At 41.5% G+C, this 26,139-nt stretch overlaps 1 long non-coding RNA gene across 4 annotated transcripts in view; it reads right to left on the bottom strand.

Moving 5' to 3' along the window:
- Positions 1–265: 265 nt before the first annotated feature.
- LOC306671033 overlaps positions 266–26,139 on the bottom strand; it is a 92,733-nt gene continuing 66,859 nt past the window's right edge. For 3 of the 4 annotated variants that reach the window (XR_013766561.1, XR_013766562.1, XR_013766564.1), the window contains 2 exons: positions 16,740–16,928; positions 266–10,437 (listed from right to left, as the gene is read on the bottom strand). This is a non-coding gene — a long non-coding RNA (uncharacterized lncRNA). Of the gene's footprint in view, positions 10,438–16,676; positions 16,929–26,139 lie in introns of all 4 variants that reach the window. The other variant, XR_013766563.1, reaches the window with a different exon arrangement.

The raw sequence follows: 26,139 nt of genomic DNA, 5'->3' as shown, positions 1-26,139 counted from the left end.
ACTGTGGGCCTAGGGTAAAACTTTATGAGACCCTGGCTCTGAACTTTCTCCTTGAACTTGTGGATAATGGAGCAGACCCAGCAGGCTGACAGCACCAGATGAGCAGGCAAAGGACTGCTTCTCAATCGGATCATCGTATGGACCCACCTGAGCCTCTAAGACAGTGGTCGTTTGCTGGACTCAACCCTGTGACTTACTCTGCATGCCGGGAGATGTAAAACAAGCAAAGGGTGTGGGGCTGCACTTCTGCCATCCTCCTGAGAAAAACAAGCAGTCAGGCCTGCTGCGCCAAAAAGTGACACCAGGCCAGAACCACGTCTGGCTGGAGCTCAGACCCTCACATTTGTAGAAACTAATCAGGGGCTGTTGTTCTAAATTCTAGAGTTTGGAGAAACTTTGATGGTATATTGAGACAGTAGCTTAGGAATACATCCTGTTGGATTTTTCCACGGGGACCCATTTTAACCAACTCCACAGCAATTTTACTTAAGAAGAGGCTTCAAAACTGGAAGGCACTAGTAGAAGAAATAAATAGCCTGGCACCTGTTCTCTGCCCTTTCCCTGTTGTCTCCCTTCCTAAATCTCACATGCTGGATGTTTAAATGGAAGAGATGTGAGAGAAGCAATCCTCTGGCTTCCTTTCTTCGACATCCTGCTTTTCTTTGTAGTCTAGAGGCCTACCATGTTCCCTGAATCCTCCAAGGCCTAACTGGAAATAAGTGTCTCTGTTGATGGTCTCTGACCTTTTGGCCAGCACCATTTCAGGGCTGGTCTGCATCACACACACTACCTGCAGAGAGCGAGGAGAGGTGGCTCCAGAAACGAGATGCTAATGTGCAGATGTCATCAAAGGAAAGGTAGCTGCTAGTGAGGAAGACACTTGTGACAAAGTCTGGTCTCCAGTTTCTAGCTGGCGTTGATCTGAGAAAGTAGAGTAGTAGTAATAGGCTTTCAAATGATGAAAAGCATGGAGGCAGGTGTGTGTTAATACATGGCTCAGGCCCACCCCCAGGCCCTTTCCTGCCTCTGTCATCCCACATTCCAGCCTCTCCCCTTGGAATGGAAGCAATTCTTATCAAGGGTAGAGTCTTGTCATCTTTGATGCTACATACACTTCCCAGGCCCAAAGCTGCTTTCTGGGCTAGCTATTTGGGGCTGGGTTGCCCCACCTGTTACCCTAACATACAATCTTTATGAATTGACACAAAGATCATATTTGTTTTTCTGAAAACCAAAATTTCTACTGCTACATTGTCCCATGATTTATCTCATTTTTTCCTTGAATCCTTCTACCCAAATCCAGAAAACTTTCAATCCTCTATCTTCTGTATCCTAAAATTTAGTTTTTTAACTTTCCCCCTGTTTTCTCCCTTCATCAAAAACCTGTGCCAATTGGTTTTTTCTTGCTTGAACTGTAGTTTGCTTCTCCTGAAACCCCACCTGTGCTATAGAGGATTTCATCAGTAAAAGCCACTAATCACCTTGTCTCCATTCTGTATTGAATTATTTATACCACTCATGCTGCTAGATTTCAAGTTCCTCAATGGCCAGGAACTTTGCAATTTGTTTGGTTTATTTTCTCTGCTGTGTAGTTCTGTTCATTCACTACTCCAAACAGAGAATAATGAGAAAATAACAATGTGAAACTCAAAGGAATAAAATGATGTTTTTCTTCAAAGGCACAGAGAAAAATTGGGGCATTATGAATTATTCTGTTGCTTTTCACTTCCACAGCAGCACAGAAGTGGCCAGGTGAGCATTTTGCTCTGGATGAGTCTGAATGTGAGGACAAATAGGGCTGGAGGTGGGAGAAAGGAGGTAGACTAGTCCCTGGATGGGATGGGAAGATGGCCACAGTAAGCCCATGAGAAGCATTTGGCAAACGCGATGCTGCAGTATGGGCTTCTCAATGACCAGAAGGACAGGCCAAGGGCACAAAACCTACTTTTCTAAGACCCTCCTGCCCCCAACCGACTCCCCCTAAGCCCTTCATCTCCAGGCTAAGGCCTGACTGCCCAAGTACCCAGCCCTGGAGTCCTATCCCATTCTGTTCTTGCAAAATCTTTCTTCCCTTGAAGTCACTGAAATTCTTAATTTCTATCAATTATAATAATTATAATTTTATAATAATTATAATTTCTATCAATTATAATAGCTTCAATTTACTCAATTGCTCATAACTTTATAGACTTGGATCAAATATATTCTGAATCTTAAATAAATGATCTCACTTAATCCTCACAATAACCTTGCAACAAAATGGGTGTTATTATTACAGGTTGAGTCACCCTTGTTCTAAATGCTTGGGACCAGAAGTAGTTTGAATTTTGAATTTTTTTAAATATTTGCATATACTTAAGGAGATATCTTGGAAGTTCATTTGCTTCTTATGCACCTTCTGCACATAGTCTGAAGGTAATTTTATAAAGTATTTTTAATAATTGTTCACATTGGACAAAGTTTTGTGATGTGCAGTTTTCTACTTATGCTGTCATATCAAAGATCAAAATGTTTCTGATTTCAGCTGTGCATGATAGCGCCCACCTATGATCCTAGTGCCTAGGGAGGCTGAGGTAGGAGAATCATAAGTTCAAGTCCAGGCTGAGACCCTGCCTCAAAATAAGACAGAAAGGGCTGTGGGTGTACCTTAGTGGTAGGGTGCTTGCCTAGCATCTGTGAGGTCCTGGGTTCAATCCCCAGCACTGAAAAAAGAAATGTTTCAGATTTTTGGAACATTTCAGGTTTGGGACTTTTGGATTGGGTTACTCAATCTGTAATTTCATTTTACAAATGAGGAAGCTAAAGCCGGAAGAGCATTCATAAGTCACCCAGTTACAAACGCAGCTGAGACTTAGTATCAAGTGGCCACACCCCAAACCTACACCTTTTCAGTGCTTTCCATTTCTCCTACATAGTAGCTAATCTCAGCAAAGTTCTTAAACAGTGTGGCTAAGGCATAAAAGGACTTTCACTTAGTAAAAGAGTCATCCTTCTAGGCAGAGAGCTTCTTAGCACCCTGGAAAGTCTGATGCTTGTATATGTGTTCAATAAATACCTGTTGGATAAATGAATGAATATGCTGCTTGTATGATAGCCACCTTCTCAGCACAAAACAGCATTGCTGGGCAGATCCTGTCTTAATGGAACTTTGTCATGATTTTTCTGGAAGCCTGGAGGAGCCCAGGACTTCCCACAGCATTAACTAGTCACTACATTTGTAAAGTATAAGAGTAAAGTACAAAATGCATCCATGTGTGCAAAGATACCTTTATTTCTCCATAGCCAAGCTTAATTATTTCTGCACCCCCACCCCTAACCCCACAGATGGAAAACTGAGTCTTGCCAATTCATGATCATTTTTTTTCTCAAACACTTTTGGGCAAAGACAGTAAATTCAGGATTTCTTCCCCTTGTCTTCTGCCTCCCTTCTCCATGAGAGTGATCTAAGTATTTTGGACAGAAACATTTCTTCATAATACTGAAATTATTTCTGAAGAAGGGATATTAAAACTATGGTCCTGTCACTGCTGTGTGCTTGGTCTGGGTAGAAACAGACGTGTGAGGGTCACATGGTCAGCACAGCACTGTGTGGCCCAGGTGTACACAGTTGATCTGCAGCCCCAGGGCCATTGTCAGTTCATGGGAGAAGCCAGAGGCCAGGATGGGCCAGGGCCTCAGGAAAATTCCAGTGACATCTGGAATTTCTGCAGGGACACCGCAGAAGCAATTATACCTTCTGAACTCTTTGACTCAGGGGCCAGGTGTAGGAGGACCCCTTCCTCCTAGGAAACTGTCACTGACCCTAAAATGATTTTCCTGCTTTGTAGGAGTTATAAAATCACAACGAACCAAATCAGAATTTAAATCACCTTAGACCTGCATTCCTGTATTCCTGTTTTGCATCCTATAGGTGTTAATGGAGCCAAAAAACCCCAACATTTTTGTGAACCAGCAATTGAAAAATATTTCTGATACAGAAAACAGTATGATATGAGGGTTCCCTGGTGCCAGGCCCCACTCATCGGGGTTCTATCATGCCCCTGCAGACAGGAGATCAGACAGGGTAAAGGCATCCCTGATCTCAAACCCTCAGCCTGGAAGTGGTACCTTTTATTTCCACTCATGACGTGCTCTCTGCCAGCCTCCTCTGCTCTTCCCACAGATGACCCAGTTTCCTGGTATAGCTACCGGGGCCTCTGTAACCCAGTCACTCACAGGACACCATGTCTCACCAGCACCAGGTGGGACCTCACAGCTGCTAGACAGTCTGGGCTTTCAGAGCCAAATGTTGGTGAAAAATGAACATAGGTTAGAGTTCCTAACCCTTCTCTGACTTTCTGTGTGTCCTTGAGCACCTTACTCAACTTGTATGTCAACTGTCTGTAAAACAGATAAGATCTTTAACTCAGAGAAATGTATAATGATACACATAGAGTGTTTAGCATAACATTTGGGTTTGTATAAGTTCTTAATAAATGTTAGTTTTCATGTTTATTGTCTCCTTGTCAGACAGTGGAGAAATGAGAACTCTGGGCTGGGGATATCCAGATAGGGGCTCTTGGGGAAGTCCCTGTACCTCTCTGCATTCCAGCATGATTCTATGCGAAATAAGAGTTTTACTGTATTCCCCATGCACCACAGAAAGCTTCCTAGGTAGCAGGGAAAAAGAAGAAGGAAGATCAATCCAAGGATTTGCTCACATTCCAAGATTCAGTTCTAGAATCTTTACAAGTTCCACATTCACCAAGTTGTTGTGGTTTACTTGACTGGTCAGCACTTCTTTGTTAAGGGTCTGCTTAAGGAGACTCCTGCAAAAAGAGTTGACTGATCTCTCAGCATATCTGGTCCAGCACCAGCAAGATCACCATTCTTGAACCCAGCTGTGGGGAAACTCGCCTTGAAAGGTTGAGGAACCTGCGGAATTGAGCTTGAGGCCACCCAACCCTTGACAGTAGCCATGGCATTTGCGACCCTCAACATTGTATTTTAATGCTCAGAACTCTAAATGTCCTGTCGCTACTAATTTATTGGGTATTCATTGTAATTATCTCACTTGTAATGAATTCATTTGGTATTAATTTCAATGTCATATGTACAGTACTTTCATAAGAATTGCTGTATGATTCAGCATTAATTTAATCCATCTTTAAAGTAAAATGTTAACAATCAATTCATATTACTCGGTTCCCTAAACCACTGGCAGAGCCTTTATTATAATTATTATTATTTATGAACTGTGCAAGGCATTTTCTATTAGCACATTCACAGGTTTCTCCTGACACCCCCTTCTCCTATCTATACATCACAGTTGCCTTGCCAAATAGATTTGTCAAATCAATACCTCAGTGTCCTTATCTTTAAAGATGTCACCTTGTGTTTGCAGCTGTTAGCCCATCGTTACATGTAAAGATTTCTGAGCGGTTTCTGTAGCAATGAAACGTATCATATTTTTGCACCACATTCATCTCAAGGAGCATCAAGAGAGGAAAAACATCAGGATCTTTTCTATTAAACTATGAAAATAGTCTCTTGATTGCTTAACACACATTATCACAGGACAGGTGATTTCACCAGTAAACAAAATCATATTTTTAAATGTGAATATTGGAATGAGATTATCTTGAGAGGAATGATATTTTAAGGCATGTGATTTCATAGGAGTATATTTGGCATATTACCTCAAATATCCTAATGACAAGTGAAAAATGAAAAATAATGCAGATTATCTGTCATATTATTCTAACCAGGTACTGGATATTGAAAATACACAGCCCATCGGTTCTCAGGTGCAGATGGGGATGGGGAGAGTTTAAGCACACCAATCCTAGAGAAAGATATTCAGAAAAGAAACCGGAAAAGGTAAACTATTATAGTACTAACACTTCTTGAACTTGACCTTAAAGACCTCCATAGCAAAGGAAAGTGATTTTTAAATGGGTCGAATTATGAACTTAATTTATGTAGGGTCTTGAGACATGAACCCAAAGAAAAGGTGATATACTTATATCATTTTGAGTTAGACAACTCATTTTATTCATTTTATCAATTCTGTTCCTATTTTTGACAATTGATTAGCTCCTGAGTATTTAATCCCCAAATTCCAAGAGCAAATGTCCTTTTCTTTGATATATTTTTTTTTGTTCTAATTAGTTATACACGACAATAGAATGCATTCTGACACATCATACATAAATGGAGTATAACTTCTCATTCATCTGGTTGTACATGATGTAGAGTTACACAGGTTATGTAATCATATATGCACAGCAAATGTCTTATGTCTACTTAATTCTGTTCTCTCCCATGATGGTGGTGTTGGTGTGTGTGTGTGTGTGTGTGTGTGTGTAAAACACAGGGCAGTGGATAGTTTATTATAAAATACAAGATCCTTATTAATTCCCATTCTTCTTCATTTTTATCAGGAAGGTAATGTGAGCCCCCATGAGATATTGTTCCCCTCACTCATGGACTGTGACAGAATGGTATGTATATATGATGCATCATGCTCACTTCCTTCATGCATTCTTTGCTCTATTAGAACAGGCACAATATGATGGCTATTGTATAAAAATGCAAGACAATTTGCTTATTACTAAAGGTTTATTTTAAGTTTGGCACCATGACCTGTATACATTAATAATCTCTCAGGTTCTTGGTAACAACACCTGATTTTTCAAAACTAAGAAACTTCAATAAAATAATAGTTTTTGCTTTGCTTCTCTATTGCCTTCCTGAGATTCATTTTGAATTTTATCCGCACTAAAGAAAATAAAAATAACTACACTCTTTTTCAATGAGATTATATTCTCACGGTTTGCTTTAGTTTTGAAATGTGTACTTACTGACCTAAAAAGAAAAAAACAAACCCAGTTAAATGTTGTAGCTGTGTCTCTTCTTATTTATGAAACTAAATCCATCATTGCTATGCTTATTGTGTTCTCCAGATATCAAGCTAGTTTAGCTTCTGTGAGGTTACAACACACACCATATGGAATCAACCCAATGTCCATGGCATCTAGCAAAGAATTAGCATTGACCAAGCATTTCTGGGGGAAAACAACTACAGTCATGAAAATACTAATCAGGAAAGCCCTGAAAGGGCATTTATTGATAAGGCCTCACCTTTCATGTGCACAAGCTAACAGCTCTCACCTGAGCTTTCCATCTGGGTGGCACAGACAGGGGCATCGAAATGTCTGGTATTAAGGGTATTATCCTGCACAAAATCATGTTCAGGATTTGCAAGAGAGAGCCATAAAGCACTATGGTCTTGAAGTATTTCATTCCTTAGCAGGAAAGTGCTTTTTGTGTCTAGATACATGAAGGTAAATAGAAGACATTTGTTCCCATTAATAGCTACAGTTTGCATGTGGCCATAGTGTTCCATAGACTCCAGTGCTAGGTTATGATTTACAGAGGATTCAGCAGATGAGTTAGGCAGGGCCAGGCCAGAGACCACCTAAGGCCTCTAGTGTGCTGTTGAGGTCTTCCCCAAAGCATACCACATTTCCCTACCTGGGAAGGTAAGTCCCAGGAATTTTGGAATAATAGAAATTATTTTGAAATACCAAAATATACATGTGACTGAATAAATTTTCTCACCATCTATATAAGTTTGCAAGGGCTGCTGTAAAAAAAGACCACAGACTGGGTGACTCACACCACAGAAATGTACTGTCTCACAGTCCCAGAGGCTGCAAGTCCAAAGTCAAGGTGTCAGAGTTGGTTCCTTCTACAAACTGTGAGGAAAGTGTATGCCATTTCTCTCTCCTTGGCTTGTAGATAGATAGCCACCTGCTCATTGTGTCCTTATATCGTCTTTTCTCTGCACATGTCTATGCACCTATTTCCTCTTCTTAAAAGGGCACCAGTCATATGTACTAAGGTCTACCCTAAAAATCACATTTTAACTTAACTATCTGTACAAAGACCCTGTCTCCAAATAAGGTCTCATTCTGAGGTAGTAGGAGTTAGGACTTCAACAGACGAATCAGAAGGGGACACCACTTAGCCTACAACACTGTTCTATTGTGTTTTGGTTTCAGAAAGCATGAAGTCACAAAGTTAGTTCTTTTGGTTTTCTCTATTAAGGAAAAAACAGAGTAAGTACCGAGTCTGGGTTAGTTAGATAATGCCTGTCTCTTTACCAACTCTTTTAAACTCTGTAAAGAGAAAAAAAAAAAAAGATTACTGGGGTAGACTGGTACCAGAAGGCCATAGGACTGAGGTAGATTAGCATGAGGGGGGTAAATCCAGACTCTAGCACCTGGATCAGCACAGTAGCTGGTTGGTGAAGCTTTGCAGAACCTGGATCTAATGCAATGCAGGACCATTCACACCATGGCAAATCTTTAAAGAAAGCTACCCTAATGGTAATGGTAATAACACAAAATGACATGAACTACAAGGCCAGAATCTTAGAAGAAATGACCTTTAGTTAACAGGTAAAAGAAGGATGGTTCCACCTTGAACTTTAACAACCTACAAGAAGAGACCGGTTTTTCCTCACATCACTGAGTAGCAAAGAAGAAAACTCTTAGAAAGTCCTTTGAGAATGAAATTTTCTTCACTAAATGTAATATCAGTAACAAGAGCCCCTAGCCCTATTCAATCTTTTTTTTTCTTTCACTCTACTGCAATGCTGGGGATCAAACCCAGGGCCTTGCACATGCTAGGGGAACATCCCCCCACTGAGCTACATCCCCAGGCCTCAATCTGCTTTTCTTGAATTAAATGTTATGTTTTACTTTGTTGTTACTTTAGTTTTGACTTTTGCTTGGAAAATAAAATGATCTTGAAATCTCTGGAGATTTACAACCTAACACATATAAAGGAACTACAAATTGTGTCTTTCTTCCAATCTGGCAAGCTTTTCCTTAATTTCTTTTCTGCACAAACATACAGCAAAAATGCTTAGGAACTATGGGAGTGGAGATACAAGGTGAGAGAAGCAATTTCCTTTTAAGGAGAAGGACAGAGACTTCCTTTTGAAGATGAGAAAAACGCATTAAAAAACTTTGAAGCAGGAGACTGTGTGAAGCATAATTTTTAAAAGAAGGTTTGCACTTATTAATGACAGAACAGACTTATGGTCTCAGTTCTCCTGAGAAAGCACAAAATAGATCATCTTAAACTCACCAAAAGCCCCAAACACCATCTGTTGCTATGTTGAAACATTTGACTGGGGGAAGGGAGGAAGATGGCTGATAAACTGGAAGGCACTCAGACCCACACACATGCACTCTGCTCCCTCTGCTTAAAGGCCTAGAGGAGAAAAGGAACTTCCTGGATGCCTTTTGGGGATGCTTGGATTATTATGTTCTTCAAAATATGGGAAAACATAAGTGGCACATTTATGTGACATTTTGCAAGCAAGATAGATCAAGCAAAGACAGCAGAGAAGTTTGAATTAAGGAATATTTTAATGCTGTTTGGAAAGGATTTCCCTCCTTCAACCCAGATCACCATTGTCTTATGGCTGTTCATGTGTTAAACTATAATTAAACTATATGTAAATTTAAACCAGCCTCTAAAACAACGCAGGACTTACCACTGCCATTACCACCCCTGACTTTGACTCCAATTCAGAAATGTTAAAAAGATTTCCCCAGAAACGAATTATTTTTAAAAAGATTGAAAACATGACAAAATTCATCACTGTCTTTTTCTAGGGGATCTTTTAGCACCACCAGCAGCCACTCTAAACATCAAATGTCCCCTTTGAACAGTAGTGTAGATAAGCAGAGAAAGGGTTTGGGTGAGGAAGGGACGACTTGACTTTCCAGATATGTGGGGCAAACATTTGGGCTTTGGTAAAGAATGGGAGCCCCAGAACTCGACCAAATGTGTTGGCTTTGCAGTGGGACTGAAAACGTCCCTCCAGGCTCCGCAGCCAGTCTCTCTGGGTTGTCTCCGAGACATCAAGCGAACCACACTTGCAAAGTCCAGGAGAGTAGTTAGCACAGTAGCTGACAGCATCGTCCCGTCTATGATTTTTACTGGAAGGACTACGTGGCCGCCCTGGCATTCAGCCACTGGCTCCCCAATTCCGGAGCCAGTGGCTGATGTGAGGGCTCCCAGACGCGGTACCATAGGCGGCCGGTAGATGGCGCACCAAGCTACTGACTAGACCGAGGGAGCCCTGAGCGGCAGCGGACCGCGAGGCAGGCGACGATTTTGATTCATAAAAAACATAAATTCTACTTGATGAACAATAATAATAAAGGAAATTGACTACTGGGCACCATAGAGATGAATTTTTAAAGCCCCGAAATCAAGTTATTTGAGATTATTTAATTTAATTTACTAAATTTGAATAACTGTGCGATGTAATGGTGCATGGCAGGGCACTTAGGTTTTATAGCTTCTAAATGCTTCTCTTTAGGGTGATGGCCGTCAGTTGCATGGTCGCCAGAGAACTCTGTCCCCATCTCCAAGCTGTGTAAACAAATAGAGAAGAGAATAATTACACACTGGGAGAAAGGCAGGGACAATCTATTGAGGGCAGAGAATGCCCCAGCTACTAAATATCCTCCTTTCACCTAATAAACTACCTCCAAAGTACTCAAAGATCAATGTTAAAGACTTTATTAAAATTAGCCAGCAGCCAATACTAAGCTAAGCACTTTCCAGGTGCTTCTGGTAGTGGACTCCTCATCTCTTAATAAAAGAAATAAGATCTGTGACCATATTTACATGTCCCTTACATTTTTTTAAGTTGATGAATGTACATTTCCATTAGCTTCCCTGAAAAGTGAGAGAACTGAAAAAAATCTAAAAACTTTGATCAAAGACAATTTTCTGCAAGCAGATGTAAAAATTCCTTTCATAAAAATGCAGCCTTCACATTCTCCTCAGTGTGGCTCCTGCACCCACATTTCATGTTTGCATGAATGGGTGTGTATATTTGCACAGAGTTGCACACACACATTAATTCAAATATATCGATGCGTGTGTATACATAGACCGGTGTACATGCTTTCTGTGTACCACTCTCCTCTATTGTGTTCAGCATAACTGATTTTGGCACCAGCTCGTTAGCACTTTGGAAGGGCCTTCATTAGCACTGGGATAGTATCCAAAAAGAATCTAGAAAAATCAACACATGGCTGCTCTTGTTCTCACGATAAATGACAGCTTTCCTGGAAAACAACAACAGTCAAGAAGCAAAACAAAAACCAAAAAGCAACAAGAGTAGCAAAAACATGAATAGAGGAAGTCAGACATCAATAACTCGGATTTTTAAAAAATTTATTTATTTATTCAATTTTTACAACTGTCTTCCTTTGCCACTAAGCCTGTGTGTATTTTCACACAATTAAAAATATTTTTTAAAAAGTTTATTAAGAAGCCCAGGAAAAGACAATCACATGACTGTGTCTCTTTGCAGACACAAACATGTTAGGGATCTGTATGCCATAAGCTACCCATTAAACCACGCCCACCCCTAAATGGAAGGCTGTCCATTGAAACTTCCACACCACTAATCCACAATTCTTTGGAACCAGAGTCCTGAAGAGATAAGCCTTTCTTGGAAATCAAAATCTCCTCAATTACTTGAAAGTCTCGTCATGAAACTGTTAATAGGAACTCAGATTGCTCTGATGCCATGAGACTGTGCTTTGATATCTAAACTAGCCAAAACTCAGTAATATCCAGTAAATGTGGCTATATGTGAATATGGCCTTACATCATGCCTCAATTCATAGATAATGCATTACACTTTGAATAAAAGCAGTAACCAAACTATAGAAGATATTGACCCAAAGTTTATTAATTCTTTTGGACTTCAGCTGTCAAAACAATAGTGCAACACTGAAGTGTGCATGGACCTTTAAGGTTGGTGACTCTTCGCAAGGAACCAGCCATCCTCATGGGTCTCAAGAAAAGAGAAATAATCATGCTCTTCACTCCTTTGATTCTTTCTCCTTAGTTTCTCAGGTTTGCTCAGTTGTTCCCATTGGAGGATCTTGAACTTTTTCAAGAAAAGAGGAAAAAGAACAGAAAAAAGTGAAATGATTTTATGGGGTCGGGGGGGAGCAAGTGCATAGAATCTTTAGGTATGTGCTCCAGGAGAGCAAAATAGTATGTGCAGCGTGGGCTAGAACAGTCTTTATGGAGAGCCCTACACGATACTGGCGGTAAGGTATTAAGGAAAAGAAAACTGGATGAGAACTGGTAGCAAGAAAAGCATATGAGTCAGATCTTAAATTTAAGACATCTTCAAAGTGTGGCTGTAGAATAACTCAAAATATGGAAAAAGGCAGAGATTGTGGCTCACAGCAAAGAAGCCAAGCATCTCCAAATTCATTCATTCCACAAATCTTGTGAAGTGCCTCTGATGTGATGAACCCATGTCAATCACTAGCATGCAAAAGTGAGTTATTTCTCCACACTGCCTTCTTTACTTAGAAAGATGGCCACGATTTTGTCTGACTTCAAATTCAGTCAATACACAAAATTTTGTAACTCAGGAGGCAGGGATGAAACACCTCAAGAATCTGTGGACTGAGGAAAATCAAGCCCCAGAGCTGTGTATACCTAAAGTGGTATGGGCCTGTCCAGCACCTTAAATTGATTTGGAGTTGGTGGTAAGCTAAATGCACCCTCTTTCAGAGGCTAAGCCATTTTTCCAAACTACAGCTGAAGTATCTGTTGACAACAGTTCATCTTTAAAAATGGCTCCATTTCAGTCTATTGCTGCTAATTATTAGGAACAAACTAACACAATCTCATGTTTGACAGAATTGTCTCACTCTCCAATAGGGGCCAGAAAGGCAATTGAAAGGTTTCCAAAAGGGGGAGAGATTCCAAGTAGAACTGAGATAACTTCTCAAAAACCTATTCAGTAACCCTTCTCTTTTTCATCTCCCCCAACATGAAGTTAGAAGTAGACTGGTGTTTGGCCAGGACACCAATGTCAACACTCCCTATATTTACTTATTTATAGAGGAAGCAATGGTTCCTGCCAACAGTCTCCAGGCCACCTGACTGGCCTCTCTGCACAAGCCAAGAGTGGAATGGGTCCAGGACATTAATTGTTGGCCACCATGTTGATAACACAGTAAATGTTGCCTATACTCAAAAAAGTACCAACCAAAGAAGATGGTGGGCTGCAAGCTCCCTGAAATGGTTTCATTCTCATGGAAGACTTGGAAAGGCAGTATTTGACTATATCAATGCACAACCACATAACCCCACTGCAATTTAGCCTCTACTGGAGCTATGTTTAGATGATGCAATTAGAGTATGATGTAAAGACTTTGGAGAGGGTCCTAAAGTTTCATGTCCATATACATGATGATATGTCTGGGGAAAATGGCATTCTGAGAAAAGAATAAATAAATTGGGATTTGTTTAATGGAGTTAAGAGAGAAAGCAAGAATAGGAATGACACAGACCCTTATAACGGTCTTTAGAATGAGAATGAGAGAGTAAGGTTATCTGATTGAATGAGAGTAAACAGTTGGTCTCAACTTCCAGCAAAGCTAAAATAAATCAGAAAAATTCTAGTGCTGATAGGTCCTTAGTGATCATTGAGTCAGACCTCTTCATTTGACTAATGAATGAAGTTTAGGGAAAGATTCTGAACTAAAAGTTGTTCCTCTAAGTTGAAATGGAGTGTTATTAGCTATCATCAGCTCCAGAAGGATTCATTTAAACATTATTAGAAGCATGGACTTGTCACCAAAGGTACTCATGCATTAGATTAAACTCTAGACTGAAGTAGGCAAGTTTGTTCAGTCAGAAGCACAGCACACCCCTTTCCTGGAACTGAGAGGTTTCTGGAATACTTATGATAGGATTCCACCACTCTTGACGAACTGCCCATAATGAGGCATAAGAAATCCAACTGACTTCAGAAGAGGGTACAGGACAATCTTGGCTAGTTCAAGGCATAGAAGAGGGCTGTTGTATTAAGGCTAGAATAAGCCTCCTCGTGAAATCCAGAGAGCCTTCTAGAGAAGCAGCTCAGCTGTGACTTCCCAGGTTGTCCACACTTATGGGCAATTTCACGGGAAGCAGGTTGTGAACACACCATGTAAGTTACTAAAGCTCAGTTGGCCGCCACCAAGGCTGCAGCATGAAATTTCCCGTTTGCTCCACAACCCCTGAATTCAGAACAAAATTGCCACCAGCTGTGCTCAAACTGATTTTCCCAATTGCATGTAAAGAGAAAAATATCTCAGATGATAATGTGACTGGAGAAAAATTGAAGGAACACCTTTTCCACTGAGTTGGTCAAGGTTGACCAAAGTCAAAATCAATCAAACCACTCCTAAAGATGCCACCTGATCTCAAAGATGATCCTGAGCAGCCCAGTAAATGGAAGGATGAGACCAGACCTGGGGTTCAGAAAACACACAATTAAGATATAATTACTTCCACAGGAGAAACATAATCTCAAATTTTTCAGCAGTGTATACATTAGTCAGTATTGTTAAATGAGGTAAAGAGTGTATCTTCAGAGACTGGGGCTCTGGCTCGGTGGTAGAGCGCATGCCTCGTATGTGTGAGGCACTGGGTTCGATCACAGCACCACATAAAAGTAAATGAATAAAATAAAGGTATTGTGTCCATCTGCAACTAAAAGCATCTTTGAAAAGAGTATAATGTCAGTTCCTAAAATACTTTTCTCTCCTTTTTTTTACTCTGTATCTTTGCACACACCATTCTTCCTACCATCTGCAACCCAGTTTCCATTTCCACTGGATCAACTCCTGTTTGTCCTTCAAAACCCAAAACAAATGTTATTTTCTTCATGAAATTTTAGTGTCCACAAAGCAAAATTAGTCTCCCCCTTACTGTGATTCCAGATATAAAATAGTATATATTATGCATATAAAGTTAATACTCATCACACTAAATTATACAAAACAGTAAGGAAGACAGAAAATAACATGAGCTTTAGGGTTGGAGAAAAGAGACTCCATATCTCAACTCCTTCACTTACAAACTCTGTGACCTTGGGCAAATTACCCAATCTGTCTGATTTTTAGTAAAATTCCATTCATAAAATTGGGGCAATAATGTCTACTTTAGAAAGTTCTTGGGAAGATAACATGCAATTGGAAGATAAAGACCTTAGCACTGTGCTGGCCTCAACCAATACTCAATAAATTAGTACCCTCCCCTTTTTCTTGCATCTTTCCTCCAAAGGCAAAATGTCTGTGTCTTCGACATAGTACAGATGGTCCCCAGCTTACAATGGGTTTACATCTCAGGCAGCAGTTCAAAATTCAAAAACCAAAATTCAAATTCCAAGTATAGTTTCTACTGAATGTGTATTGCTTTTGCACTATTGCAAAGTCAAATGGTGGACCCATCATAAGGCAGGGCCCATCTGTACACACAATCATGAAATGAAGGTGATAACTAAGGACAAAGAAGGGCCAAATTTTTGTTTTGTTTTGTTTTGCTTTGTTTTGGGAACTGGAACCCAGGGGCAATTTATCACTAAGCCCCATGCTCAGCCCTTTCTTTCATTTTTATTTTTTTATTTTTAATTTTGAGACAGGGTCTCATTAAGCTGCTTAGGGCCTCACTAAGTTGCTAGGGTTGGCCTCAAATTTGTGATCCTCCTGCCTCAGCCTCCCAAGTTGCTGGGATTATAAGCATGCACAACTGGACCCCGCTAAGGGCCATTCTTTAGTTCATAGAATAGCAGACCTAGAAAGGGACCTAAACCAAAGGCATTTGACCAAACGATCAACAAGGAGGAAGTTGAGAGATAGCAAGTAGCAAGCATCCAATGAGCCCCACATGCCCCCCTGCACTCCCACCCTGCTCCCAGACCAAGGCTCCCTTGCCATTTGTCACTGCCAACACATGCTTCCCCACTTCTGGGTTTTGCAGATCCAAGCCTGCATAGCCCTTCCTGGGGATTCATTTCCACTGGGCTCTTTGCTTCTGGACCTGGAGACTAGCACCAGCCTTTATGGCTGCTTTAATATGAATCCTGTCCAGCTCTTAGTGGTTAAGGGCAATTTCTCATCATCCACACTAATATGGCTTCATTCAAATTGGAAATGATAGATGATTAACAGGCACGAGAAAACATGTTGTGCTACATTCAGAAAGGATGCAAATGACAAAAACATGTTGCCTTCTGGACAGGCAGGGAAATGGCATACAGCAGAATGCACCCGGCTTCTTGCACCTCCGTGTCTGGCTAGACGGTTTTATGGCATTTAGCAGCACTGCGCGAAGGCACCCACAGCATACCATAACTCTCACAAAACAGCGTTTTCATGTGCTAATGGCAACTGAATCAGAAACACATGGATTTAATTTCCTTCATAATACCCACGGGTATAAAAATCAATGCAAGAAAGCCATTTGGCTAACTATATTGGGGGCTTTTCTGAGCCCAAAAATTGTGAGAAATTGTTGGATATGGCTGCTGAGCTCCAAATCCCACCAGGTTCATCCCTCCCCAGCACAGCCCCAGCCTAATGTGATGTGAAGCCCCGGCTGTCTTTTTGGAGAGAGGCAGGTGCTTGCTGTGTGGTACCTTAACGGCTGCCATCTCTACAGATTTCCTGCTTTGTTCATTTGCTCAGTGTCCCTCACCACATTGCCGTCAGGGAGATCTCATTTTGGCAGCAGATCGGGATCCCTGCCTGAAAGTTGATAGAGGTTGAGCTATTTGCAGAAATAATGCTTTCCAGACGTACCAAACAGCACCCCTCTTTCCAGATGGAGTGGCATTAGTGTTGCTTCCAGCCATTTCCTCTCACCTTCTGGTATACTTGTCAGTTCTCCCATATGCACCACAAGGCTTCCATATTCTGGGGAATCTCGGAAAACTGCTCAGATCCTCAGCTTCTCATCACTTGTGTGCAAAATTGCATGCACAGGGCTGGGAATGTGGCTCAGTGGCAGAGTGCTTGCCTGGCATGCATCAGGCCCTGGGTTCAATCCTAGTGCTGGGGGAAAAAAATGCATGCACACACATCTACACAGCTTCCACTCCTAAGTATGCACATGCAATTTTCTTTCCCTACCTCCTTAGGATTTTCAAGAAAGCTGATCTCTGGAAGTGATAGTTTAGCAGCTCAGGGATTAGACAGGTATGAATACATGGGACATTGAAGAAGTCCCTTGGCTCTCATGGTTATTCCCACCATCCAGCGCCATCAATGACACTGTTATTCCCATTCCCTTTTGGTAGCCTTTAGTTTCAACATCAGAGGGATTCCTTGATGAAAACGCTGTTCCCTAGCCCAAGAGGAACCTCAGGAGATGGTTTAAGTCTCTTTCTGTTATGACCCTACTATAGATTGAATGTCCACTCCAAAACTCATGTTAAAACTTACTTGCCATTGTAATAGTATTGGTGGTGGGTGGAGGGGGGAACATATACTATGTGATAAAGTTGTGAGAGCTATGCTCTCCTGAATGGATTAATGCTTTTATCCTAGAAGTGGTTAGCTATAGTGAGAATGAGTTATAAAATAAAAGGATAAGATCAGTCCTTATGCTCTATCTTGCACACTCCTTGCCCTTCTGCCTTCCACCATGGGATAACATAGCACCAAAGCCCTCACCAAATGCCACTGCCAAGCTTTTGGATTTCCTGGCCTCTCAAACCTTCTAATATCCAGTCTTGGGTTTTCTGTTACAACAGCAGAAAAAAAGACTAAAACAGGCCTATCTCTAAGATGCTTTGGATTGCGGGACCCCAGAATATTGCATCCATATGCTGTTTCCTTAATGAGAAATTGCCCAGCTTGCCATGTTTTATTAATTCTGGATGGTTTAATCATGCCCAGACCAGACAGTAGAGACTTCAACCAGTTCATGCATTTAAGTCCTTCCCAGCTCTGCAATGCAATGCTCTCAGAACCCTGATGCTGATGCCCTGCACTCAGGCTGTCAGTCCTTAGCCATCAGCTGGAGCTCTGAGTCAGACAGACCCAGGTTGGGTGACCAGGTTGGACGTGATCACATTTTTCTACCAATAAGTATCTCCTTTGGTTTGCCATTCAGTCGTCTTTTCTAATTCTCTCCTGATGCTAACCGTTCCTTTTTGAAGAAGATGAGGTAAAAGAAAAGTTTCATACATGTGTGTCAGTTTCTCCTCTCCATTACTCTTGTGTTTTAATTTACCTCACTTTTATCCCTGAATGTGTTCAGAATGGAAGGGCTCTTCCAAAAGTCTCAGATCTACCCTGTTTCCACTTCATGGAGGAAAGACTCCTGTGTCCCCCGGTAGATGAGGGGGTTGAGATGAGGGGAGTTGAACGCTACTATACATCATGAGTCAGGTTGGGCAGCTGAGCTCTATTAACACAATTAAAACAAGGTGAAACAGAGAAAATACACTTAACAAATGCAAACCATCACATACAACTGATATGTTCCTTTGTCACTCAACTCTTCAATTATTACTCAGAAACACACATCCTATGTGACCTTGGATAAGTTATCCTCTCTGTGCCTCAGATTCCTTACCTGTAATGGAGGGCTCACACTAGAAAATACCTCATAGGTTTATCATGAGGATTTAGTGCGATGAAACATAAAATACCTGATATAACCCTGGAGTGTAGTAAGTGGTCTCTAAGTGTAGGCTCCTAACCAAACCACCAATTTTCTTTTACATCCAGAAAACCTTACTTTTGTAGTTTTAGAGACCGAGAAGACCCTCGCTCTCAATTCAGCAATTTCCACTGGTAGATTTGATATTTATGACACTTGTAGATCATTGGGGTCTTTGGCTCTTGTCCTCTCCAAGTGAGTTAAGTCACTGATGGCCAGGTCCACACAGATAGGCTGCTTTTTCCAGAGAGGTGTGCCCCCTGGTCATGTTGGAAAGGAACTCATCCATTCTAGTCTCATTTCTTGATCTCCACATCTATTGATCTTGCTAGAAAAACAGAGAGAAGATCATTCTGCAATCATTGTGCTCAACTGTGGTATGTCCTTCCCATCAGGGGAAAGTCATCTTTGTAATTGAGTTCATTGGATCAACTGTGTTTCATTCCACCCTCACTAAGTCTTCATATACCCACAATTTTACCCAAAGCTTTATGGTTTTGATGCATGCTTCTTAGAAACTCCAAACCTTTTTCTTTGATCATGTAAAGCACATAAAAACAACAATGAAAGACTTATCACAAGTCATAACAATTTCTTTTACCATTTCAAAAGGCCTCTGTTGCTTGACTGGCGTGTACATAGAGCTTAAATGTATTTATCAACTGGTCCTTTAATTCCTGGAAGTTGCAAAGAGCAAAATATTACCCTCCCTTATTCTTTCAGCTATGGCTATTGATAAAAAGAAGTGAAATGTATTCATCAATCTCCACCCATCAACTGAGCTTTCTGATTACATGTGAGACATGCTCATTAAAGTAGGTATGGGGTACAGAGCAGGAAGGAGGGGTTTCCATTTAGCCAGTGATGGGAGTAACAAGTTGATCAGCATGACACACCAGCTCCACGAGGGGGAATACCTTAAACAATTCCATCAACATTGATTTACTTTAACCAGGTGATATTTTAATGAGCCAACCTCCACGCTCCCTGGATGACATGACTCCTCAAACTAAGAGAGCAAGCCACCTTTACAAGAAAAAAAAAAAATCTCTAAAAAAGGCAGAGCGTTGACACTTGCAGATGAGTCTAATTCCCTTTGTCCTGTGGATATGTGCCTGTTGGGAGAGCTCCAAGTGCATCGAGCTGATTTTTGCTGTCATCAGAACTGACCCTCAGTCCCCCAGGAGGCCCGCGGCCTGTCTGCTACAATGACAGGGAAAGGAGCCAGGCTTCAACTTGGGGCCCTCAGATGTGCAGCACAACAGGCCATGTCCAACCCCGACGGGGGCAGCTGGATCACATGAATTTTTAAAAGTACAACAACTGATTTGGGAGAGGGGGAGGGAAGGGGGATATATTCTTACTTTTTCCCCCTGTGAAATCCCCATGGAGGAAATGCACAGACCAGCGTGTTGATTTTGGCATCGGCACACACAGTGCCTCTGTTCTGAAGAGGAGTTGACACGTGCAGATGTGCAGATCAGCCATTTCCAAAGGTTAATTAAATATTACCATTGTTTTCCAAGCTATTAATGTCTGTTCTTTTATTTCTTCATGTGAAAGGCTTTGCCCCACTCAAAAAGCAGGGTTTGAATTTCCTTCCCTGTCCCCTGCCCCTTTGTAAAACCCAGAAAGAGAATGACCAAGGGACTCAGAGAGAGAAAGAGCTTGAGAGGAGAGAGAAGCAGAAACTCCCAAGCTGAAGGCAAAATGTAACTAGGAGCTGGGGAGCTAGGGACAGTGGCCAGCATTGTCTGAAGTGGAGCTCCTGAAATACTTTCTCAGCAACTGCCGGGGGATCAGAACCATGTCATTCAAAGAAGGTTCTACAGGGGTTGGGAAGAAACGCCATGTCTCTCAGACTTTATTTATTGGTGACATAATTGATTGTGCTGGAGCTCAGGAACATACAGGTCTTTGCCTTCAGTGGTTTTGGGGGAGGATCGAGATGTGAGTCATCTGAATGGCCAGTGAGGACAGAGGCAGGAACATGTACCACTGTGCAATGTCTATATGTCCTCTGCCACCTCCAAGTGACATGGTTGTTTCCCTGCCTAAGATATCCTGATGTTGGTATGATGAGGGCCTCTGTGCAAATGGAAGAGGGATTCCAAGATGGACAACAAGGGATAATAAGACAGAGGTCAGGGAGAGGACAAGGTTCCCTCTGGCAGGAAGTGCCACCCTCTGTGACTGCAGTTTACAAGAATCCTGAACCGATGAGCACAGCAGTCTGCAGGAAATCTCTACAGACAACCCATCTTCCAGGGTGAGCAGGACATGTTTTGTTTGCGAAATAATAATGCCTCCCTAGATGTGGGAGGAAGCAGCAAACCTACAGTGTAATGAATGAAAAACAAAGGAGCAGAATGGAGACAGGTGATGATGGAGTGCCATAGGTGGGGTGGGGCTGGCACAGATGGAGAGAGGAAGAGGGAGCGCAGCACCAAGTCTGGTGATGGATAAAGGTGGAGGAGTGTTCACACAGGATGCCCACCCCACCCACCCACTTGCCATGCCCCTGAGATTGCATCTTTTGAAGGCTAAACTGTGGTCCAACATGGTGCCCACAAATGTAGACTCTGCAGTCAGAAGATCTGTGTCCAAAGCCATCTTCATCTCTCCCTGGCTGGAGTTCCTTAATATATCTCATTTGCTAACATTCCTATTTCCCATTTGAAAAATGGAAATATGTATGTTTATGCTATAGGATTGTCGAAATGATAAAAATAAAACCAAAGGTCTGTAAGATGCCTGCTCTATAGTAAGAATGGGAGGAAAGGAAGGGAAATGGGGAGAGTCAGAAAATTTAGGAAAGCAGGGAAGAAGGAGAGATGGAAAAAAGGTAGAGGGAAGGGTACTGGGGAATGCAGACATGGGATGAAGGAAGAGAGAAGGGAGGGAATGAATACAAGAAGAGGAGAACTGGGATCCCTTTGCCCTTCTGGAGCCATCTGTTAACAACAAGTGCCCTGTGACATCCTAGGCCCTGACTCCTTGTGTGGGCTGTACCCAATCTCCAGTGATCTGACCCATGTCCTGTCTGCTGCATCAGCCCCAACACCTGCTCCCTTTGCTGGAAGGCATAAGCACCTTCCACAATGGCTACCCACCAGAGCTAAGTCCCTGTGTGGGTATGAGGCTGGGTGATAAGAGTATCAAATATAAAGGGGCATTTGTGCAACCTAAAACTGTAAATTAGAAAGGAAAACCATATGTACAACCTCTCCAGGGAAAAGTGCTGAGTCTCTCATAATCTGGCACTCAGGGACAGGTGCAAAAGGAAAATCAAATAACAAATATGGGGGAATTTAGACAGAGTTTGTACCCACCAAGTGTGTGGTGCCACCTGATGTGTGCTGGGCCCCAGATACACATTAATGTAGGGATACATTAGAGAAGTTTCTACCAGATAGATCTAGCTCATCACATAACTTGGTACCATGACACAAGGAATAGGGACAAAGATAGTGAACAATGACAGCGAATCTCAGAGGGCTGTCCACAGCATCAGAAGTTGCCCTACAAACCAAGCAAAAAAAACTCACTGAAAGTTCATGGATACCTGAAGTACCTAAAATTTGTATGACAAAATATTTATAACAAGTAATGGACCCTGAATTCATGTCTTATAAACCAACAAAAACCTAAACTCTATTAGCATTTCCCAAAAGTGAGCAAGGAGATATTACAAAAGAAATATACATTACCAATGTCCAACCCGATTAATAAGCAAATACAATTTTTAAAAGTATCAAAATATAGAGGGCATGGTTGGTTTTTTTGTGGGTTTTTTTGTTTTGTTTTCAGGGTTTATTTTGGTTTTCTGGTTTGTTATTTTGGGGTTTTTGTTGGTTGGTTGGTTGGTTGGTTGGTTGGTTGGTTGGTTGGTTGATGCTAAGGATAGAACCTATTTGCTAAGCAAGTGCTACTCTCCTGAGGTACATTCCCAGTCCCAAAATACTTTTTTTAAACTGTTAACTTGGAAATTAAGGAAAATCAGTTCTACTGAATACCAGGAAAATTTGCAATGGAGTGTGTACTCTGGCACTGAAATTCATATCCCTAATATACAAAAAACATACACAAAATAACAAATACAAAGAGACCAAGAGAAGAATGGGCGAAGAGTTTGAAAAGACAATTCACAGAAGAGATGCAAATGGTTCAGACAGATTAGGTACAGATATTGATTCAGATGATGATAGAAATTCAGATGTAGATAAATATTTCCCATCACAATTAGAGAAGGTCAAAGTAAAGCAAGATACCAGTTATTGCCCTATGACATCATAAGTTTGGTAACTTCTATTCCTGAGAAGTAACTATGGCTTGGAAGAATGTCTTCCAAAGTTCCAGTGCTAAAGCCTTGGTCTCCAGCATGGTACTATAAGGGGGTGCTATAGAGTTTTAGGAGTATAGCCTAATGAGAGGCTCCTAGATCATTGAGAATTGAGGGCATGCCTCAGAATCAGACTGTGGGACCCTAGTTGGTCCTTTTTTTGTTGTTCCCTGTTTTGTGATGTGAGCCATTTTGCCCCATCACCCACTGCTGTCATAGCATGCTACCCTTGCTAGAGTTCCAAAGTCATGGAACATATGAGTTCAGAGTGGAACCTCAGAACTTTGAGACAAAATACACCTTTTCTCGTCACAAGAAATTATCTCAGTTATTTTGTTAGAGTAATATAAAGCAAATAGAGAAGGATTTGGGGAAATAGTCTCTCACAAATCAATAGTAGGATTATATCTCACTACAGCAATTTTGAAGGATAACTCAACAGTCTCAGTCAAAATTACCTGAAATCTCTGATGTCTCTGCATTTCTTCCTTGAAGATAGAAATCTGTTACTTAGGGCCGGGGATGTAGCTCAGTGGCAGAGTGCTCGCCTAGCATGTCCAAGACTCTGGATTGCATCCACAACACTGAGCAGAAGAGGAAGGAAAAGGAGAAGGGAAAACTGTTATTTACACTCCTCCTTTTAAAAGTAAATTCCCAATTCTTAACCGTTTCAGGAAATAATCATTATTCCAAGATTCTCTCTTCTCTAATTTAAAAAACACATTAATTTTTTTTTTTCAATTTTTGGGGTTGTTTTCCCTGTGTTTTGATACATTTAACATCTATTCCAGGCAGCATGATGAATCATCTCTCATTTTTGAACACTCTGTTATGAGTGTGAGTATGGTGACCAAGGTGATCAATGTGATGCCATCTGACTTTTTTTTTTTTTTTTTTTTTTTTTGTACTAGGGATTGAATCCAGGGCCTCACACATGCTCCATACACACTCTACCTCCGAGTTACATCTCCAACCCCATATTACTCTTAAAGAACATGCAATGAAGTAATGATATATTCTGCAATGATTGGAAAATAATGACTGTGTTTGAGTGCATGAGGAACTCCTGCATCCTGTGCATCCAGGTTGCCCTGTTAATATCTGGCCCGTTCCTCCTTTTCTAGCCTTGGAATATTTCCCACTGCCCTTTCAACTAAGCATATATTCCCTCCTTCAAGATTTCCTTGGTTCCTGGGCAGGAGTCCCTGTGCTTGGAATCCTGCCCCATCCCATCCTGTCAAGCTGTCTCCTGCGATCATTCCAGCAGCTCCTGAAGTCCTGCTTCCTCCACAAAGCCCTCCCCAGCTGAGAGCAAAGTGATTTTCCTCCGGCTTCCCACCTGTTCTGAGCGTGGGCAGCTCCCTCCTTCCTCCTACCCTGTGTGCACCTAAGGGCAGCAGGCTCAACAATGTCCTGTTCACTAAATGGCTGCAGTGTCCTGCATGTCCTTTTCTATGCATCTGCGTCCACAAAGGCAGAGGCTCTTATTTATAAATGTGTTTTGCTTGTATCAGCAGTGCGGGAGAGCTGAGTGGTGACTGTTTATGTTCACTGGAAATGACCTTGCATAATATCACCAAGTTCAAAGTTCCATGGCACAGTAATCAAGTTTTAGCATATGGGGTCAAATTTGCTCTCTGCAAGATTTACTTGAACCTTTTTCCACCTGTTTCAAGTTTCCATGGGATAGGGTAAGTCTCATGTAAACTGGCAAGACCTGAACATTAAATCAGGGCATTTGTTTTCTTCCCCAAATGGTTAAAAATACTGCCAGCAGTCAAATCTGAATTTTAGAATCTACCCTCACATTTTCAAAAACACTTCATTGAACAGGACCCTACAAGGTTAGAAGTCAGGCATCTAGGACTAAAAAATACCTTCAGTTGTTTAAAAAAAAAAAAAAAAAAAAAAAATGGGAGTTTTCTTTAAATTCCTTTCTCTGATCTTGTCTCTGTCCGCCATTAACAGGAACTTCATACCCTTTTCAACATTGGGGAAAATGCTTGCTTTTATAGCCTTCTCCCAATGTCAAAACAAAAGTTCCCTTCTACTTCTTAGACTCTTCTATTTTTCTGATTAAGAGGAAAACAAATGTGCTTGAATTGAGGCAATTCAGGAATACTAAATCCCAGCAGAAACCAACCCCCTTCAATTTCCATGAACTGGTAGCTCGAATATTAACAGGCAACATGAAACAGGGCAAAGCAGGAATTGCGTAATTTTCTGTTATTTTATCCTTAATTCTTTCTTAAGAGTTGCATGGATTTTTTCACAACCTCAATTTTGAATCTGTTATAGCATTAGGTGAGATACAAAGACATTTTTACATTATCATGTAAAATTGTGTTCTGCAGTCAGCAGTTCTCCAGAAAAGCAAAGGATTTTTCCCTTCCTCCTTTAATAGGGAGCAAGAGAAATCGAATAAGCTTAGGTTCCAAATCTTTGGCCCATGTCGGTGATATTTTTCTATTTTATATAGGTACCTAAAAAACACGACAAGGAGGGCAAGCAATAACACACAAAACATTTAGATGCCAGAAAATGGAAGTACGTTAGGCTTTAACATTTCTGCCTTCTAAGAAACCAGTGGGAATGAGATGCCCTTCTTCAGCTGTCTGCTTACCACCGTTTGTGCATTCACACCCACTGTGTCGTGGGTCACCCGCACAGGACCTCAGCAGACAGACGGTAAAAGCAGGTGAGTGACCGCTGACTGCTGAACCCCGCCTCCCTCCTCCTCGGGCCATCTGACTTGATCCAAGGGCATCCTTGAGAGTGGGGAGAAATGAAGAATGGTTCTCCTCCGGGTGGCAAGGAGGGGCCCTGAAAACCTGCAGATCCCCGTTTCTGCATGACCTTTGTCGGCATCCAGGGCCCTTTCCCTCCCACGCCAAGCAGACAATCCTTTCCCCAAATCCTGAAGATCAGCAATAATTGATTTGGCTTCTGGCCCGTACCCTTCTGGTGCAAACGCAACAGCACAGTTCACTAGCTCTTTCCGATTTGTCCCTGCCCTCGCTTCAAGTGACTCCTCACGTCTGATTAAAATCGGTAATGCGCTAGTCCTGGAGTGAAGAGGCGCTATTTATTTCTGTCAAGTTCTGCTTGGAAGGTTTGAGACTTCCTCCTACCAGACATTTTACTAGTAAACAGAAAAGTTACCCATATTGTCATGCTTGCCCTGACCTGCAAGCTAGTGAACAATAAATCTTAATTATAGTTAAATGCCAAAATCTGCGAAGAATGAGGCAGCA

This window comes from Sciurus vulgaris (assembly GCF_902686455.1).
Source record: "Sciurus vulgaris genome assembly, chromosome: 1".
In the NCBI taxonomy this organism is placed as follows: Eukaryota; Metazoa; Chordata; class Mammalia; order Rodentia; family Sciuridae; genus Sciurus; species Sciurus vulgaris.
This window is presented reverse-complemented; position numbering and strand designations above follow the sequence as displayed.